Source organism: Babylonia areolata, chromosome 6 (genome assembly GCF_041734735.1).
Source record: "Babylonia areolata isolate BAREFJ2019XMU chromosome 6, ASM4173473v1, whole genome shotgun sequence".
NCBI classification, from domain to species: domain Eukaryota; kingdom Metazoa; phylum Mollusca; class Gastropoda; order Neogastropoda; family Buccinidae; genus Babylonia; species Babylonia areolata.
Genome location: NC_134881.1, coordinates 45748895 through 45767686, shown reverse-complemented (window position 1 = coordinate 45767686; position 18792 = coordinate 45748895). Strand labels below are relative to the sequence as shown.

The following is an 18792-nucleotide window of genomic DNA, read 5'->3' as shown; positions in this document are numbered from 1 at the left end:
CAATATAGAAAAAACCCTTTGTGACTGGCCTGCTATATGTCCCTGGGCCAGTTCGTGCATCTTTTCTGTACTTTAATTCAGTAAATCATCAGTAATTCTTTTGTATCGTCCCCCTTTTTTTATATATATAATAAACCACTCGGGTACATGGTTACACACACACACACACACACACACACACACACACACACACACATATATGTATATATATATATATATATACACACACACATACACACACCACTGACTGCAGACAGTGTGATGGAGTGATGGTTATGACTCAACCCTTTGTGCAGTATGTTTGTTTTTCACACCTCCACTGACTGACAGTGTCCGGGTTGAATTCCAGTGTTTCGAACATTTGTGAATGGATATATTTCAACACTATAATTCCCCGCCCTCCACACCTTCCGTTGTTCCCGGCCTGTCTTTACCATCCACCTCTCTCCCTCCCCCCCCTCTCTCCCTCTCTCTCTCTCCCTCTCTCTCTCTCCCCACTCTCTCCCCCACTCTCTCTCTCCCCCTCTCTCTCTCCCTCTCTCTACATCTCTCTCTCTCCCTCCCCCCCCCCCCCCCCAGCTGACATCACGTGCTATCCCAGAGAGAGACAGAGAGAGAGCCTTCACTCTGTACTGACGTCAAACTGGTGACGGTATGTGTGTGGGTGGGTGAGACGTCATCATAAGTGACAGGGAAACAAGCGAAGTGAGGAAGGGTGGGTGTCAGTGGGCGTGCGGTGTGGAGCGCGTGCCTTGTCCATATTTTGGTTCTCATGGTCACAGTGACATGTCCCCACCCCCACTTGTCACCACTGACATGTCACTCAGTGCCTTGCCCATGCTGTATTCATGTCCCCACCCCACTTGTCACCACTGACAAGTCAGTCAACGCCTGTCTAGCTCTGCATCATAATATCACTCTGTCGTTTTCGTTTGGTCTGTCGGTGTGTGTGCGTTGAGGGTTTGGGGGAACAGTTAAGCGTTGGGGGAAGGGAGGGTTGGGGGGGATGTGCAATATCAGTGTGTGTGTGTGTGTAGTTTTCGTTCATACGCTGTGTGTGGTGAGGTACACACACACACACACACACACACACACACACAGAGGGCGGATGTCTGACATCACTTTTCAGAGTCTGTGGCTGGCAGACACCACCCAACTGAAGGACAATGGACCTCTCGCTACTTTTCCTCTTCTGTTTTTTTCCGCCTGTTTTTGGAAGGATGCAAGAGGGAGGGGCAGGGGTGAAGTAGGAGGAAGGGGTTGAGTTGGGGGAGCGGGGTGAACAGACAGACGCGCACACACACACACATACACGCGCACACACAGCGCATCGTACACACACACACACACGCGCGCGCGCGCGCACACACACACACACACACACACACACACATATATATATATATATATATATATATATATATATATTCATTCTCTACTTTGTTCTTTTTCTGGGGGGCTAGGGGAGGTGGGGGGTGGGGGGTGCGAACAACAATGCAGTGGTCCAATCGACAAGTTATTAAAAGCCCGGAAATTGCCAAAGCGAATGAGGGACTGAGGAGAGCAGGCAGATGAATCAATGAGGACTTTTGGGGGGGGGGGGGGGGAGAAAGGATATTTTTTCTTACACCTTTCTCTCAACCTGTCAATGACTGGGTATTGCCTTGGGGCCCAAGTCATAATTAAAAGACCAGTACTTATGTCGCACACTCGTGCGGGCAGGTGCACACACACCAAAACAACAACAAACGACAAACAAAAAAACTGCTAGTGCGCTTGTACATTTTCAAGCACGCATAGAGGCACAAGCACTCACTCACACACACACACACACACACACACACACACACACCACGAGACACAAAGAGGGGGTGGGTGGGGGCGGGGGGAAGCAGAAAGAGGCGTGGCGCCAATGCACTCAGTACAGAGCTGTGAAGACGTGGAAGGGGATTTGGTGACACCCACTTCAGTGAACAGCTCTTGACATAAACAGCATCAGTGACACGAGAAAAATTAGTTACAACACACACACACACACACACACACACTTGTGTTGCGAAATGTCTGTCTGCCTCATGAAAAACTAGACTCCCATTTGACAGCGTGGTTCGTCGTACAATCGACATATCTTCAAACTTCCAGTGGAGGAGTTGAGCCGTGTATCAGTTGCCCACGTAAGTAATATGACACGTGGTGTATCCATCTGCTACAGTATTGTTGTTGCTAATTGCATTTGGAGTCCGGTTGGGAGAGGCGGGGGGCTGGGGGGGGGGGGGGGCTGTCTTAGACTTGAAATAAATGAGACTGCTGGGGTTTTGAGTTTTGTGTTTGTTTCAGTAATCATAGCTTAAATCGGGAACAATTGAATTTAAGATAAAAATGCACACACACACACACTTCTATCTCAATCTCTCTCTCACTATATATATATAAATATATAAATATATATAAATATATAAATATGTATAGTCATTTAGATGAGACGATAAACCGAGGTCCCGTGTGCAGCAAGCATTTAGCACACGTAAAAGTACCCACGGCAACAAAAGGGTTGTCCCTGTGCACTTCGATAGGGAAACAAATAAAATTGCAGGCTAAAAAAAAAAGACGAAAAAAATGGGTGGCGCTGTCAGTGCAGCGGCGCGCTGTCCTGGGGAGAGCAGCCCGAATTTCACACAGAGAAATCTGTGACAATAAAAGAGTAATATATGTATGTTATGTGGAGGGCAGGGGCATAGCAGGAGGAAGGGTTGAGTTTCATACATACACACGCGTATTGACACAAACACATCTGGATTTGTCTCGCACTACAGACGTGAAGCCCAGGATTCAGTCAAAATTATGTGAAAGACCTCTGGCAAGAAGAATGGAACTAACAAGCTGACCGGCTTACAACAAACACATTAATTTTCACATCCACCCTGACCTCAAACATGTCATTCCTTCTACCCTTCTGGGAAAGAGGAGAGTATATGCAGTGAGCTGAATACAGGTGTTTCTTATCTGACACGTTCTCACCTCATGACAGGTGAAGAAGCTCCGTGCTGTGACTCTTGCAACCCGCTGGGCACTTTCAACCACCTGGCGTGGACTGCTGTATGACTTAAGGTACGAGACGTGGTCTGTTGGGATGTGTGACTGAAGGCACTAACGTCTTACAGCAAGCTGCATGTACCCCTAGATACTAATCTTAACTTGGTTTACATTTTGCTTGAACTGAAGGAGACGTGAATGAATTGGTCTTTTTTCTTCTTCTTGTTTTTTTAACGTAAAATCAATTTGGTATCTAAACATTATTTCATCTCTATATTTAGTTAGTTAGGTACTAAGTTTAGGAATTGACTGGGTACCATCCCTGAGATGGCCCCTTTGCACTCGGCTTGGTTTTGAGCATGCATGGCCATGGTGAAAGAAACTTCTTGTTGGAATGTCTTTATTACCAGGTGCACCGGGGTGACAGGCAATATTGAGAGGTTTGGGTGGGGGTGGGGGGAGGGTAGTGCATAAAAAGTATAAACATGATTCGGAAATTATATACAAACACACAGTGGGATTTCAGACACATTGTGCATGCAGGTAAATATAAGCGTTTGTGCACATTATCTAACACTGCGTGACGACACTGTGAGAATGAAAACACGTAAAAGTGGGTAGTGAGAGATCTAGGTGTTATGGGATTAGGTGGTGGGATTACGTAGGGTGGTGGTGGGGGGGATTTGTATCCTGATCCTCTCTGCTGGGCCGTGTGGATGGCACGCGCTGGAAAATCCTTTCCTTGGGCTTGTCTCACTGGACCCACTCTGCTGTTGGTCTTGCCCACGGTGTGAGTGATAGGTTTTTGATGTAGGTCTCTGCCCTCCTTTTCCTCTCTTTCTTCATCTTCTTGCTATCGTTATTGTTGTTGTTGTTGTTCTTCTTCTTACTATCATTATTATGTTGTCGTTGTTGTTTGATATGCTGCTGACAGCCCAAACGGCCGTGTCGCACCATATTAGGATTGATGTTTCCTGGTACTTAAGTGTGACTTTTTTTCTGTTGGACCAGGAAATAGTGAAGCTGAAGGGTTAGTGTGCCATAATGAGTGCCAGCTTTTTGATATTTTAAATATTTACCTGTGATTCCACCCTCCGCCTACTCTGTTTCCCCCAACTCACCATTCACCCTCCTCCTCCTACCTTTTAAACGGTCACATTCAAAATGTGATGATGAATACTTTATCAAGATGTCTACGATCACCAGTACGTCTGACGGGACACTGAACAAATTCCTGCTCCTCAGATAGCTGCATGTTGAGCGCCCAACTCACAGTCAGAAACTATCCAGGTCACCCAGCACAAGAAGCAGCTATCTCGCTGCCCTGACACAAGAACAGAAGACATGGAACAGAATGGTTGAAGGAGAATGGCTGTACCTGGAGGAAGCTGGCAGAGACAGCACAAGACGGCACAAGACAGGCGTCAGTAGACACCTCTGGTGGTGGCTATATTTGCCACAGGGATCGGGAAGATTCAGCAAGTTAGAAAGTAAGCAAGTTTTCACTTCCCATCTTGAACGTGTTGCTGTTCTGGTGGTGTCGGTGTAGTGCTGGATACCCTCCCCTTCCTCTCTCTGTCCGGATAGCCCCCCCCCCTTCCTGTCTCTCTGTCCGGATAGGCTCCCCTTCCTCTCTGTCCGGATAGCCTCTCCTTTCTGTCTCTGTGTCCGGATAGCCTCCCCTTCCTGTCTCTGTCCGGATAACCCCCCCACCCTCCTCCCCACCTTCCTGTCTCTGTCCGGATAGCCCTCCCTCCCTCTCTCTCCGGATAGCCCCCCTTCCTGTCTCCGGATAACCTCCCCTTCCTCTTCGGATAGCCTCCCCTTCCTCTCTCGTTGCCTGGATAGCCTCCCCTTCTCTCTGTCCGGATAGCCTCCCCTCCCTCTCTGTCCGGATAGCTTCCCCTCTCTCTCTGTCCCTGTCGGCCTATCAGCCGAGGTGACGTTCAGTACACCAGAAGGGAACTTCAGCACGCGACAAGACGCTACACTCGGTGTGTTGAAACTGTTCGATGACTGTGGCCCCGTCACCAGGTCCTTGCTCCTGCTCCTCCACACTTCATACACCAGTTTGTCACAATTCTTCATAGCTATTCACTTATCTCTCAGTCGATCTTTGACCCTGACTCGCACAAGAATCAAGAACATTTTACCCATTGACCCCTGTTGGGGTATGGAGGATACAGAGTAGCAACATTAGTATTATTACACACACACACACACACACACACACACACACACACACACACACACACACACACACACACACACACACACTCGCACGCTCGCACGCACGCACACGCACACACACACACACACACACACACACACACACACACACACACACACGTAGTTGGGCGCATTTTTTTCTTTTCACTTGCTACCCTCTTTTCGTATCACTTACCGCAATGGGAAAAAAAGACTGTTAAAGAAAGAAGGAACACCCCAGTTCTCTGAGCTATCCGAGCAGAGGCCGGGTGTACCAAGGGACCTGTGTACATCAATAGAGGATGACTGAGGGAAAGGTGCCGTCATTGTCAGTGCCGGGAAAGGTTCGCGAACGGTCCATGACACCTGTAGGGGACAGGGTGGGACATGTCCATGACACCTGTAGGGGACAGAGTGGGAAAGGTCCATGACACCTGTATGGGACAGAGTGGGACAGGTCCATGACACCTGTATGGGACAGAGTGGGAAAGGTCCATGACACCTGTATGGGACAGAGTGGGAAAGGTCCATGACACCTGTAGGGGACAGAGTGGGACAGGTCCATGACACCTGTAGGGGACAGGGTGGGACAGGTCCATGACACCTGTAGGGGACAGAGTGGGACAGGTCCATGACACCTGTAGGGGACAGAGTGGGAAAGGTCCATGACACCTGTATGGGACAGAGTGGGAAAGGTCCATGACACCTGTAGGGGACAGAGTGGGACAGGTCCATGACACCTGTAGGGGACAGAGTGGGAAAGGTCCATGACACCTGTAGAGGACAGAGTGGGAAAAGTCCATGACACCTGTAGGGGACAGAGTGGGAAAAGTCCATGACACCTGTAGGGGACAGAGTGGGAAAGGTCCATGACACCTGTAGGGGACGGAGTGGGAAAGGTCCATGACACCTGTAGGGGACAGGGTGGGACAGGTCCACGACACCTGTAGGGGACAGAGTGGGACAGGTCCATGACATCTGTAGGGGACAGGGTGGGACAGGTCCATGACACCTGTAGGGGACAGGGTGGGACAGGTCCATGACACCTGTATGGGACAGGGTGGGAAAGGTCCATGACACCTGTAGGGGACAGGTCTTTGACACCTGTAGGGGACAGGTCTATGACACCTGTAGGGGACAGGGTGGGACAGGCTGTGTGTTGAGGACACAGATACTACAGGGTTGATCCCACAGGCTTCACTTCCTTACATTGGTACTGTACCTGTCTGTTTCTCTCTGTCTTCTCCTCCTCTCCTTTTTTATTTTCTTTTGAGACTCCCGGCTTCTTGCTTTTATTATTCTTGTAATCCCTTTCTACTTATTCTTCTTCTTGTCGTCGTCGTCGTCCACAACTACTTCTTTGCTCTCTTCTTATTCGCCTCCATCATCTTCCTTTTTTCTTTATTCTTCTACAATTTCTTCATTTCCTCACGCTCTGACAGTTACCCGCAGTTGGATCAAGCGGCACGCTGCGCCTGACTGCTTCTGAAAGAACCCTCCTGTTTCCTGTCCGGAGCAAGTGGTGGGTGGTTGATTCTAACAGGTCCCGACCCATACAGTGTGACGTCCATCCACGATAGACCCCCCCCCCCCCACACACACACACACACACCCTCCACCAAGCTGACCCTTAACGGAGTGGAATGCCGAGCTCCAAGGTTGAATAGAACCCCCCACCCCCACCCCTCAAGCTTTTTTTTGTGTGTGCAGAATTGAAGGTCACCAGTGCCTTTAATGAATGGAGGGAAAGGGGTGGAGGGGTGTGGAGAGAGGAGGGGGAGTGGTATGACCTCAAGGAGAGGTGAACAGCCGGGTCCTTTATTGTTGCTGTTGTTGTAGTTGGTAGACATGGCAGATACAGACACTGTGGATTGTTGTAAAAAAATTTAAAAAAAAAAAAAAAAACAACAACACAGACTTGGCAGACATGGGATAATAGGAAACTGTGGACCCTTGTCACGGGAAGGTATCACACTACCGCGTCGTAAGGACAGTATTGCAGGGTGTTCTCTTCGCTCATTGTGTGATCTCCCTCCGAAAACGGAGTATGGCTGCCTACTTGTCGGGGGTGAAAACGGTCGTGCACGAAAAAACCCATTCGTGGTACGCGTGAACGTGGGAGGCTCAGCCCACGAATAGTGAAGAAGAAGAAAGATTGTGTTGTCTGGTGACTTGTAATAGTGGAAGTGGTAGTGGTGGTGGTAGTAGTAGCAGTAGTAGTAGTAATTGTCATATCATTATCAGCATCATCAGCATCATAAAGAATAGTAGTATCACCATCAACATCATTATTGTCATCGCCATGATCATTATTTTTATCATTATCAGTAGTAGTAGTAGTAGTAGTAGTAGGTGTAGTAGCAGTAGCAGTAGTGCTAGCAGTATCTTATTGTTGTTGTGATTATTGTAATCTAGCATAAAGTGGAATTTGGGCCCTGTGCTCAGTGCAGTCACCAAGGAAATGGGAGCCCTCGTCAAACAACTGACCACAGTGAAGGACAGAGCGAAGAGGAAGGGTGAAAACGAAAGTAGAAAGGGTCAGTGATGCTGATGATGACCGTGGTGACGTCATGATAAATCACAGTGCTTCAATTCCTCGTGTCCCTTGAAGTTTTTGATATCCTCTGATGTACCCAAGAAATGCTCATGTTGGGCAATGACAGACAATTCTTCAGCATCATAATATTGGCTTTATATGTCGTGAGTCTTCTTCTTCTTTTTAAATGTGTTATTTTAATGTGTTGTATCTGTATCGTTCAGCATCCTGTTTTCGGACGTCGAAAAATATAAAATTAACAAAAATATTTTAGGGGGAATAAGAATGACTCGTCAGACAGACAGACTGACACACCGACAGACAGACAGACGGGCGTCAGTGAGTGATGTCGACCTGTGCTCGTCAATGCCTGGTTCCTGTGTATCATTCACACCTCGTGAGGCGTGACGTCCTTATTTCCGCCTGACGTCACGTGGGGAAAGAGGAGGGGGAGGGGAGAGACGGAGACACACTTCAGAGATCCTTAAACCAACCTGCAGCTACCGTATCGAGGGCATCGCGGTCACAAATAATTGGTTTCTGGTCGTCACACCGCTGGAAATGGAAGTTTGTGTGGTTGAGAGAGGGAGGGAGGTCAGGAGAGGGTGGTGTCAGAATTGGGGGGTGGGGGTGGGGGGGGTGATTGTGTTGCGTGCACCGTGTGTCATATGGTGTTGCGTGACGCACTCGCGAGTCAGTGTTTTATTTCAAAATGATATTAGAAAAACAAAACAAAAAAACCAGAGAACAGCCGAGTTGGAAGCACCCGTGGTTCCAGAACGGGTCACTGGACAGTCTTCAGACTGTTCCACCGGTATGCCTGGTTGGTTATTGTCCACGACTTTCATTTGTTCTTTTTGTTATTATTGTTGGTTTTTCCCCCTGACGTCATCATGGCTTGTCAGCATCAGAAACCAACACCAGCTGAGTGGAACAGCATGAACCCCCTCGCTCCCTCCCTGCCCACTCCACACCTCCACTTCCATATCCAGTGTGTGTGTGTGTTCGTCTTCAGTTTAACGTCTTTCCACTTGAAGTGATATGTCCCATATCCAGTGTGTGTGTGTGTGTGTTCGGTTTGGAAGGCAGTCGTCTGATTGCTGTCCGGGGGGGGAGAGGGGGGGCAGGGGGAGGGGGAAACGGTGTGGAACAGCCGCCTGCAGGACAACCAGGCAGCCAGTCTTCATGTTCTGCAGACGACCCTCACGTCCTGCAATCTGCCTGTCTGTCAATCTGTCACTTCCCTCTCTCTCTAAGCCCCCCTTCTCTCTCTCTCTCTCTCTCTCTCTCTCTCTCTCTCTGTTTCTCTGCTGATGTGTGGTGGTGGGGTGTTGGAATGGAGCAGTTAATTATGACATGGAAAAGAAAGTAAACAAAGAACACATTTGCAATGTTGTATTGTTCAGTGTTTTCGATTTCTTTTGATTCATTTATTTATTTGTTTATTCATTCGTTTTATCTATGAGGAAGAAAATACGCGCAGAAAACATGGCAGATATCATGTGTTTATTTCAGCGTCAATTTTAATTTTGTTTATTTATTTATTTATCTGTTTATTGTTTACTTATTTGTCTTGGGGAAGGGTGAGAGGGGTGAGGTTGATCCAATCCCAGATGTTGGGGTCGGGGGGGTGGGGGTGGAAAGGAAATCCTGCCCACAGTGATTGCAATGTTCACTCTATCTGTCCCTCGTCTCCCGCTGCCCGGGGTCACGTGCACTGCACGAGCAACCACCAGCGGCAACGTGACGGATCCTGGCCACGAGGTGTCTCTTTTCTCTCCACCTGCTGACACTGTGTGTGTGTGCGTGCTGCTGGGGACCGCGCATCTGCTTTGTAGTGCATGGTGCACACAGTGAGGGAAGGGAAGTTCAAAGTGAAGTCCACGCAGGAAAATCTACATGTGGGATGTGGGACAGGCTTGGGGCACGTGTGTGTAGACACCAACACAGCACAGGGCGATGATGAGGTGTACCGGCTGTATCAAGAACATGTGCACCACAGGACTACCTCCGCCTTCACACCCACCTTCTCTCTCTCTCTCTCTCTCTCTCTCTTTCAACGTTGAGGTAAAAGGAACTGGGTGTCAGATGTACGAACTTATCTATGTGAACTGGGCTTTGGATATGTATGGGAATATCAAGGAGTAGGTAATGAGAATATGTTTCTGAAAACTTTTCGTCAGCGTTTGACAGACTGTAGATGGCACAACTGGGAAAATCATATTCACTCAAGTGATAGATTCTGTCTCTACAGATCTCATACTTCTACACATTTAGTTAAGAATTATCTTGTGTTTGACATATACATCTACGAATTTTATTAACAGGATTTAGATTTGGCGTTTCTGAAATCTGTATGCACAGATACCGTTGTAAAATTGTTGATCATTCAGAGAAACTGTGTCCTTTGTGCAAGCAGTCAAATGAAGATGAAGTGCATTTTGTTTTGATGTGTCTTGTGTTACATGGTTTTCGCGTCAGATTTATTCCGAAGAAATATGAACGCCCATGTTTATTCAAATCATGTTTGTTGATGCCATCATCTGATAATGGTGTCATACGTAATCTCGCATTGTATTTACATAGAGCTTTCAAGTTAAGAGAAACGGTATTATCATAATTTCTTTAATTAATTGTGAAAATGGTGAATGTTTACTGATGGTTATGGTGACATCTGCATATTATGTTATCGCCCTTCATTCATATGGGGCTACGGCCTTAAGTGAATAAATCATATCTCTCTCTCTCTCTCTCTCTCTCTCTCTCTCTCTCTCTCTCTCTCTCTCTGTCCCATCTCTCTCTCTTGTCATGATCATGATCATCTTCGCCGTCATCTTGATAACCACAAACGAACATTCACCCCTTTTCACACACGTTTCCGTCCAATGACACTTTCAGTGAATTGAGGAGTTAAAACTGAAGCTCTCTCACAAACGTTTAGTGAATTGACGAGTTAAAACTGAAGCTCTCTCTCACACAACTCAGTGAATTGACGAGTTAAAACTGAAGATCTCTCTCACACAACTCAGTGAATTGACGAGTTAAAACTGAAGATCTCTCACACACTTTTAGTAAATTGACGAATTAAAACTGAAGATTTCTCACACACTTTTAGTGAATTGCCGAGTTAAAACTGGAGATCTCTCACACACTTTTAGTGAATTGACGAGTTAAAACTGAAGATCTCTCGCATACTTTTAGTGTATAGACTAGCTAAAACTGAAGATCTCTCACACCCTTTTAGTGAATTGACGAGTTAAAACTGAAGATCTCTCACACACTTTTAGTGAATTGACGAGTTAAAACTGAAGATCTCTCACACACTTTTAGTGAATAGACGAGTTAAAACTGAAGATCTCTCACACACTTTTAGTGAATTGAGGAGTTAAAACTGAAGATCTCTCACACAGTTTTAGTGAATAGACGAGTTAAAACTGAAGATCTCTCACACAGTTTTAGTGAATAGACGAGTTAAAACTGAAGATATCTCTCTCTCTCACACACACACACACACATCTACAGAGTGAGAGGAGAGGGGAAATAAAAGAGAGGCGCTTAGATACACACACAACCCACGCAAAAAAAAAAAGAAGAAGAAGAAGAAGAAAAAAACCCACTCCACCACCCACCCACATAAACACAACCTTCAACCCCGATATGAACCTCGCGGTCAGCTGTCTTATAAACAAAAAGAAAACACCGCACTCCCACCCCCTCACAAAGATGTGGGCAAACTGTCTGTCTGTCTGTCAGCCAGTCTGCATTCCGTTGTATAAGGTGAACAGGGGGAGGTAAACTTGAGCGGTGTATGCCGTGTGAAGCCAGGGGGCAGATCGTGTGCCAACAGGGAGGCGCCAGTCACAGTGCACGACACACACACTCCCTCGGACACCAGACCCTGAGCGGCTAACACTAGCAGCACGCAGCACTGTTAAAGCCTGTTTGGGGAGCGGTGTGTGTGTGTGTGTGAGAGAGAGAGAGAGAGAGAGAGAGAGAGAGAGAGATTTCCATATCGTTTTTGACAAAACCAAAAAAACTAAATTGTGCATTGTTTCGTATATTTGTTGTTTTCTTTATTTTCTATCGTTTTCTTTTTCATCGTTTTCCGTCCTGTTTTCGCATCCTTTCTTCTGTTCATTTTTTTTTTTTTTTTTTTTTTATTCATTCCGTCTTCCTTCTGTCTGTCTCGTACATACACATGCTTTTTACCCAATCTTGTTTTAACACAGATCTGAGTGTGTAAAATATAGTTCTGTCATTCCTATGTGCATGAACCAGGTCCAGAGAAACAAAACAGTTATTGCTTCTTGGTCCAGAAAACAGCCCTTTATTCTCCCAGGTCAAAAGAACGACTGCATTGTTCCCAGGTCTATAGAATAATCCTATATTGTTCCCAGGTCTATAGAATAATCCCATATTTTCCCAGGTCCAGAGAACAACCTTTTAATTTCCCAGGTCCAGAGATAATCCCTATATTACACATGTCTAGGGGGAAGGGGGGGGGGAGCAACTCTAAGCTGTGCCCAGGTCTTGAATTCAATATCTTTCCGCCTTTGGGGAGGGTTTGCAGACCCACTTTCGCCTGATTTTCATGGAGATTCTCCGATTTTTTTTTTTTTTTTTTTTTTTTGACGAGAACTGCATGCGCATGCGCGTCTTCGTTTCCCGTTTTTTCTTGGTCACCAAAAGACTAAAATTTCGTCGTGGAAATCGCTGTCCTAACGGAAGGATTTTGAACGATTTCTGCGAGTGATTTTGCAAGTTTACAAGATATATTTGGTTTTATAATTAACTACATTGTTTGTTTTAGTCTTCTATGTTTACTTTGAGCGTGTTTCTTATCAGATCTCTGCCATCGAACCGATCCATTTATAAACTCTGCCGAAAAGTTGTCCGAACAAAGGGAGTGCAAACTCAAAAAAGCAAGTTATGGTGGTGGGCCTGTGTTTTGTTGTAGTCTGGATAACCAATGGGCACAGTCCACACCTGTGCTGTGTTGGATTCCAGGTAACCAATGGGCACAGTCCACACCTGTGCTGTGTTGGATTCCAGGTAACCAATGAGCACATTCCACACCTGTGCTGTGTTGGATTCCAGGTAACCAATGAGCACATTCCACACCTGTGCTGTGTTGGATTCCAGGTAACCAATGGGCACAGTCCACAGCTGTGCTGTGTTGGATTCCAGGTAACCAATGGGCACAGTCCACACCTGTGCTGTGTTGGATTCCAGGTAACCAATGGGCACAGTCCACACCTGTGCTGTGTTGGATTCCAGGTAACCAATGGGCACAGTCCACACCTGTGCTGTGTTGGATTCCAGGTGACCAATGAGCACATTCCACACCTGTGCTGTGTTGGATTCCAGGTAACCAATGGGCACATTCCACACCTGTGCTGTGTTGGATTCCAGGTAACCAATGGGCACATTCCACACCTGTGCTGTGTTGGATTCCAGGTGACCAATGGGCACATTCCACACCTGTGCTGTGTTGGATTCCAGGTGACCAATGAGCAGTCCACACCTGTGCTGTGTTGGATTCCAGGGGACCAATGGGCACAGTCCACACCTGTGCTGTGTTGGATTCCAGGTGACCAATGGGCACAGTCCACAGCTGTCGAGCGCTGTGTGCCGAGCATGTGGGTGTGGACAGGTGATCGGGGACAGGTGAGTGAGGAGGGCCGTCAGACACGTCCCTTGCGTTCCAGCACCGCTCCGTCCGTCTGGCGTCCGGCTTCTTGAAACGGGTAGACCAGGGGTGGTCTGGATTAGTATTCCGGGTGGCTGTGCCCCCCCCTCCCCTCCACTCAGCCACCTCCCCTTCCCCTTGGCTTTCCCCAATAAAGGGTGCGTAATACCTCCTTCCCTCCCCCAGTCCAACTATCTCCTCCGCCTTGAGGATGGTTGACAGTACAAAGCCTCATCTGCCTTCTCCGGCACACTGGACACAATGATAGCTGGGACATTACAGGCTGTGTGCGGTGGAGAAATGAGATCACGCCACACTGTGCGTGCTGGACTGAAAAAGGTACATGCTTAGTCTGTAACTGGAGATGGACGTTGAAAGCTCGCACACCTCCACCCCTCACCCCCACCCCCATCCCCACTTTCACACACACACACACACACACACACACACACACACATACACACACACTCGCACACACTCACATACACACACACACTCTCTGTCACACATACACACACTCACACACACACACTCTCTCTCTCTCTCTCGCTCACAGGCACACACACAAGCACACACACAGGCACATACACACACACACACACTCTCTCTCTCTCTCGCTCACACACAGGCACACACACAAGCACACACACATACACACATACACACACACACACACACACACACACACACACACACACGCGTGACTGCAGTGCACGCAACCAGGCAGCCATTGAAGGCTGAAACCTCCATGACAAACAATCCCAAATGCCATGTAAACTGTGGGATTGCGAATTAATCAAGTCCCGATAATGCGAGAGGTAATCCATGTTGTTGGTGGTGTGTGTGAGGGGGTGGGGGGTGGGGGAACCTCCTCCAGTGTGGCTGACCATCGATCAGCTGACAGTGAACAGCCGCTGGATGTTTGCCGACCTGTTAATGTTGACAGCTCATGAATACCACCATTACAGTACTCTGAACATTGTCCTGTTTGTGTGTTTTGTGCCGTGTTTGTGAGGGAGGGCGACGCACTGAGAGGCAGCAGGGAAGGGAGAGGGTGGTTTCTTGTTTGTTCTTGTGACGTGCTGAGAGAGAGAGAGATCGTATATTGTTTGTTTTTCTACCGTGATGAGAGGGGATATAATACTGTTTATTTTTGTGGAGTGTTGAGAGAGTGAGCGACAGAAACAGACACGGATATATATATATATATATATATATATATATATATATATATACTGGTATATATATACTGGTATATATATCAGACATTAGTGGTATTTGTTTGATTTTTGTAACTTTGGAAGGTGAAGCCATGACCAGAAACGGTGATGAGAGAGAGAGAGAGAGAGAGAGAGAGTGTGTTTTACGAGGATACGAGGATATTAAAACCAGCAAGCTACTCCCCAAAGCGATGTCTGCGCAAGGCACACAAGATCTTAAAAGGAAAAGAATGTAGATTATGAATCGCGTAATTAACTCTGCAATAAATTGCGCGTTGCTAAGAACGGTTCAACTGAAGGCAATAACATCTGTCGCAGTTAGGGAAAAAAAGAGAGAGACCGAGACACACACACACACACACACACACACAGAGAGAGAGAGAGAGAGAGAGAGAGAGATATCTTGCCATTTATAAGCAGAAAGAACTCCAACAGAATCCTGAACTCCTTTGTAGCTAAACCGATGCACGGTGATGGTCGGTGGGGTGCGTGCGTGCGTGCGTGCGCGCGCGTGTGCGCGCGTGTGTGTGTGTGTCTATGTGTGTGTGTGTGTGTGTGTGAGGGGGAGAGACAGAGAGGGGAGTATAGAGAGAGTATGGGTAGCTGAAGGAGGCGTCACTGCGCTCGGACAAATCCATATACGCTACACCACATCTGCGAACAGATGCCTAACCAGCAGCATAACCCAAAGCGCTTAGTAAGGCCTTGAGAGAGAGAGAGAGAGAGAGAGAGAGAGAGAGAGTTGTAGTAGTAGTAGTAGAAGTCAGAATATGAAACACGATTATTCCTTCCTCAGCAGCAGTGTTGAGCACGGCGAAGAGTCGTCCAATAAATGTCGCCAGGCAAAATGTCCGCGGGCGAAATGTGTCAACCACGTCACGCATTTGACGAAATGGGTCAACGATAATCATGTCGGAGGGAATATCGGTCACCGAAACCACGAGGGTCAAAGGGCGAGTGAAGCATGTCGAAAGTCGTCAGAATGGAGAATCAACAGCTGCTTTGTTTGAGTCAGGTTAAACCTCCTCACATATCTCCGATGACGTGGGGATTAAATCATTCCACGGCGAGGGTGGGGTTCGGGGGTGCGGGGGGGGAATGTGCGGGATGGGGGTGGGGGCATTCATCACTTCACTGGCACCACCAGAAGGACGACACACTGAAGCAGACACACAGCGAGAAGCCGGATTAAATCTAGGCTCACTGTACTCAATCCCGAACTGGTAGGGGATGCGACCCCCACTGACGTACATCCGCTCAGATGAAGGTGGAACTAAGCAGCGCAAGCAGGCAGGTGAACAGCAGGTAATAACAGGGCTCGGCTTTCCCCCTGTCTGTTCTGACGTACATGCCCCCCCCCCCCCCCCAACCCCCCCTCCCCCCCTCCTCCCCCTATGTGTCCACCACAAGGACTTGACGCCGTGAAAACAAGAGGCTCGTTCTTGTAACGAGCCGCTGATTACAGACCTGCGTGTTGACCCTTGTTCTTCCCGCTACTGTTATTGCAGCCGCTGCCTAATCCCCATGACCACCCCCATGACCATTCCCCGAGCTTACAGTTTGGTTGAGCCGTCAGAGAACAATAGCCGTGGTCCTGTTGGCAGCCGTGGTGCAGAGCGACACGGCTTAGAGCAGTGGCGAGAAGAATGGAGCTTAAGGCGTTGAGGTGAGGGAAGGACAGCAGACCAAGTGTGGGGATCAGGTCATTGGGGGGGAAGGGCGATGCACGGCCTGCATGTTTCTCTGCGGAGAGGTGTGGCCTGCGGCTGTGTGCCTTTGGCTGTCCCGTGAACAGCAGGCTGTGGCTGTCCCAATGGCTGTCCCGTTAACAGCAGACTGTGGCTGTCCCAATGGCTGTCCCGTTAACAGCAGACTGTGGCTGTCCCGTTAACAGCAGACTGTGGCTGTCCCAATGGCTGTCCCGTTAACAGCAGACTGTGGATGACCCGTTAACAGCAGAGTGTGGGTGACCCGTTAACAGCAGACTGTGGCTGTCCTGTTAACAGCAGATTGTGGCTGTCCCAATGGCTGTCCCGTTAACAGCAGACTGTGGGTGACCCGTTAACAGCAGAGTGTGGCTGTCCTGTTAACAGCAGACTGTGGCTGTCCTGTTAACAGCAGACTGTGGCTGACCTGTTAACAGCAGACTGTAGGTGACCCGTTAACAGCAGAGTGTGGCTGTCCTGTTAACAGCAGACTGTGGCTGTCCCGTTAACAGCAGACTGTGGCTGTCCCAATGGCTGTCCCGTTAACAGCAGACTGTGGCTGACCTGTTAACAGCAGACTGTGGCTGTCCCGTTATCAGCAGACCTCGTGGTAACTGGGGGTACCCCGTTAAATGGTTGACTTTGGGCAGTGTTTAGACGGAAGTTTAAAACAGGTCTGCGGTAATGCCCCACTTTAGAATCATAAATTCAGCTCCAGGAAGTTAGGATGCTAAGGTGGGACATTTTGGACCAAAGCGTGAGAGAGTCAAATGACGAGGTTGTGAAGTTGAATTGAAGATGTGTGTGTGTGTGTGTGTGTGTGTGCGCGCGCGCGCTCGTGTGAGAGAGAGAGGGGGGGGGGATAAAACACACACACACACACACACACACACACACACACACACACACACACACGATCCCTACCTGTGACACAATTGTGTCCATATGGCTGTGTTTGTTGTTGGCGTCAACAGCTTAATAGAAAACAAAAAGCGAGCGAAGTGAATCGATATCACCGCAATGTTATGTAGAAGCCAAGCACGTACGGACTCACGCACACACACATTCATACACTATCACACGCACACTAACATTCACACACGCACAAACGCACACACTAACATATTAAACTCGCACACAAACACACACCAGCAAACCAACACTGTCAAACACATAAACATGGACACACAAAAACACACACGCACGCACGCACACACAAGCACACACACACACACACACACACAGAGAGAGAGAGAGAGAGAGAGAGAGGACTTGAAATTGTACACTTTATATAATCAGAACAACGATATGAACAATTGAATGTGTCTTTTTTTTTTCTTTTCTTTTTTCATCCAGGCCTGTAGAGAGAGAGGAGGGGGGAGGGGGTACGGGGGGGTGGGGGTTCTTTAGGTGAGGTTTAGGTAGGGTGGGGTACAGAAGACGATCAAGTAGGATCAGAGACAGGTTAAACTAAAAAAGAGAAAAAAAAAGAAAAAAAAGGAAACACCAAAAACAAAAAGAGCGCATTGAAGCAAGAGGTTAACCCATGCATGGCGTGTTGACAACTGACCGGACAACTAACGGCACGACGTCACAGCTCAGCCCACCATTCAGAACCAAGGAACCGTGACATGGCCTTCACCTTCACCCTCCGATGACCTGGGGTCAGGGTAAAGACAGCGTCCTACTTTCTGGCCTGTGCACGGTCCGTCACACCACATCTCAAAATATTGATCACGTTTTTTAAATCTTGATATAGAATCATTGATGCAACTTCCAGTGCGGGTTTGATTTTCTAAAAACAAAAACAAAAAACACAACAAAAAACAAAAAAAAGCATAAAGCATATAAAAAAACAACAACTAAATGTTTACGTTTTGATTTATGTTTTCTTCAACATTTATTTGATCAAGAAAAAGAAAGTTTCCAAACTGGAAAGACAACTCGACTTGTGTAGTTTTTGGGTGCAGTAAGGGTCTGGTTCAAGAAAACCCAAACTGGTTTGATACCCGTTCCGAAACTGGGACGTCAGGGTTGGACCTTACCGGTACATAGTCCTGGGAGAGTATGTCGAACAATTGACTATTCAAGTTTTATGTCCGATTGTGTGTGTACCGTGCCATTTCTGTCGATCGTTTGGTTATTTATTGGTGATCGATACCTAGCTGACAGCGTTTGGCATCTGACCACTTCCCTTTCCACCAAGTGTAAATACAATTGGTGAAGTCTGAAGTATTCATTCCAATCTGTTAGATTGCATAATTGATGCGCTTGAACTGAGTTTGTTCTACACGTCTGTCTGTGTTCCCCATCCTTGTGTGTGTGTGTGTGTGTGTGTGTGTGTGTGTGTGTGTTTCTCTTCTCTTCCCTCCCCCATCTCTCTATCACTCTCCACTACAC

The 18792-nt window shown here is 47.6% G+C and overlaps 1 protein-coding gene across 9 annotated transcripts in view; it reads left to right on the top strand.

Annotated features, from left to right (window-relative positions):
• LOC143283086 (uncharacterized) overlaps positions 1-18792 on the top strand; it is a 103032-nt gene that overhangs the window by 21576 nt on the left and 62664 nt on the right. Inside the window, exon 2 of one of the 9 annotated variants that reach the window (XM_076589128.1) lies at positions 3029-3108. The exons of the other annotated variants lie outside the window; for them this stretch is intronic. The gene's annotated coding sequence lies outside the window, so the exon portion shown is untranslated. The remainder of the gene's footprint in view (positions 1-3028; positions 3109-18792) is intronic. 9 annotated transcript variants of the gene reach the window in all.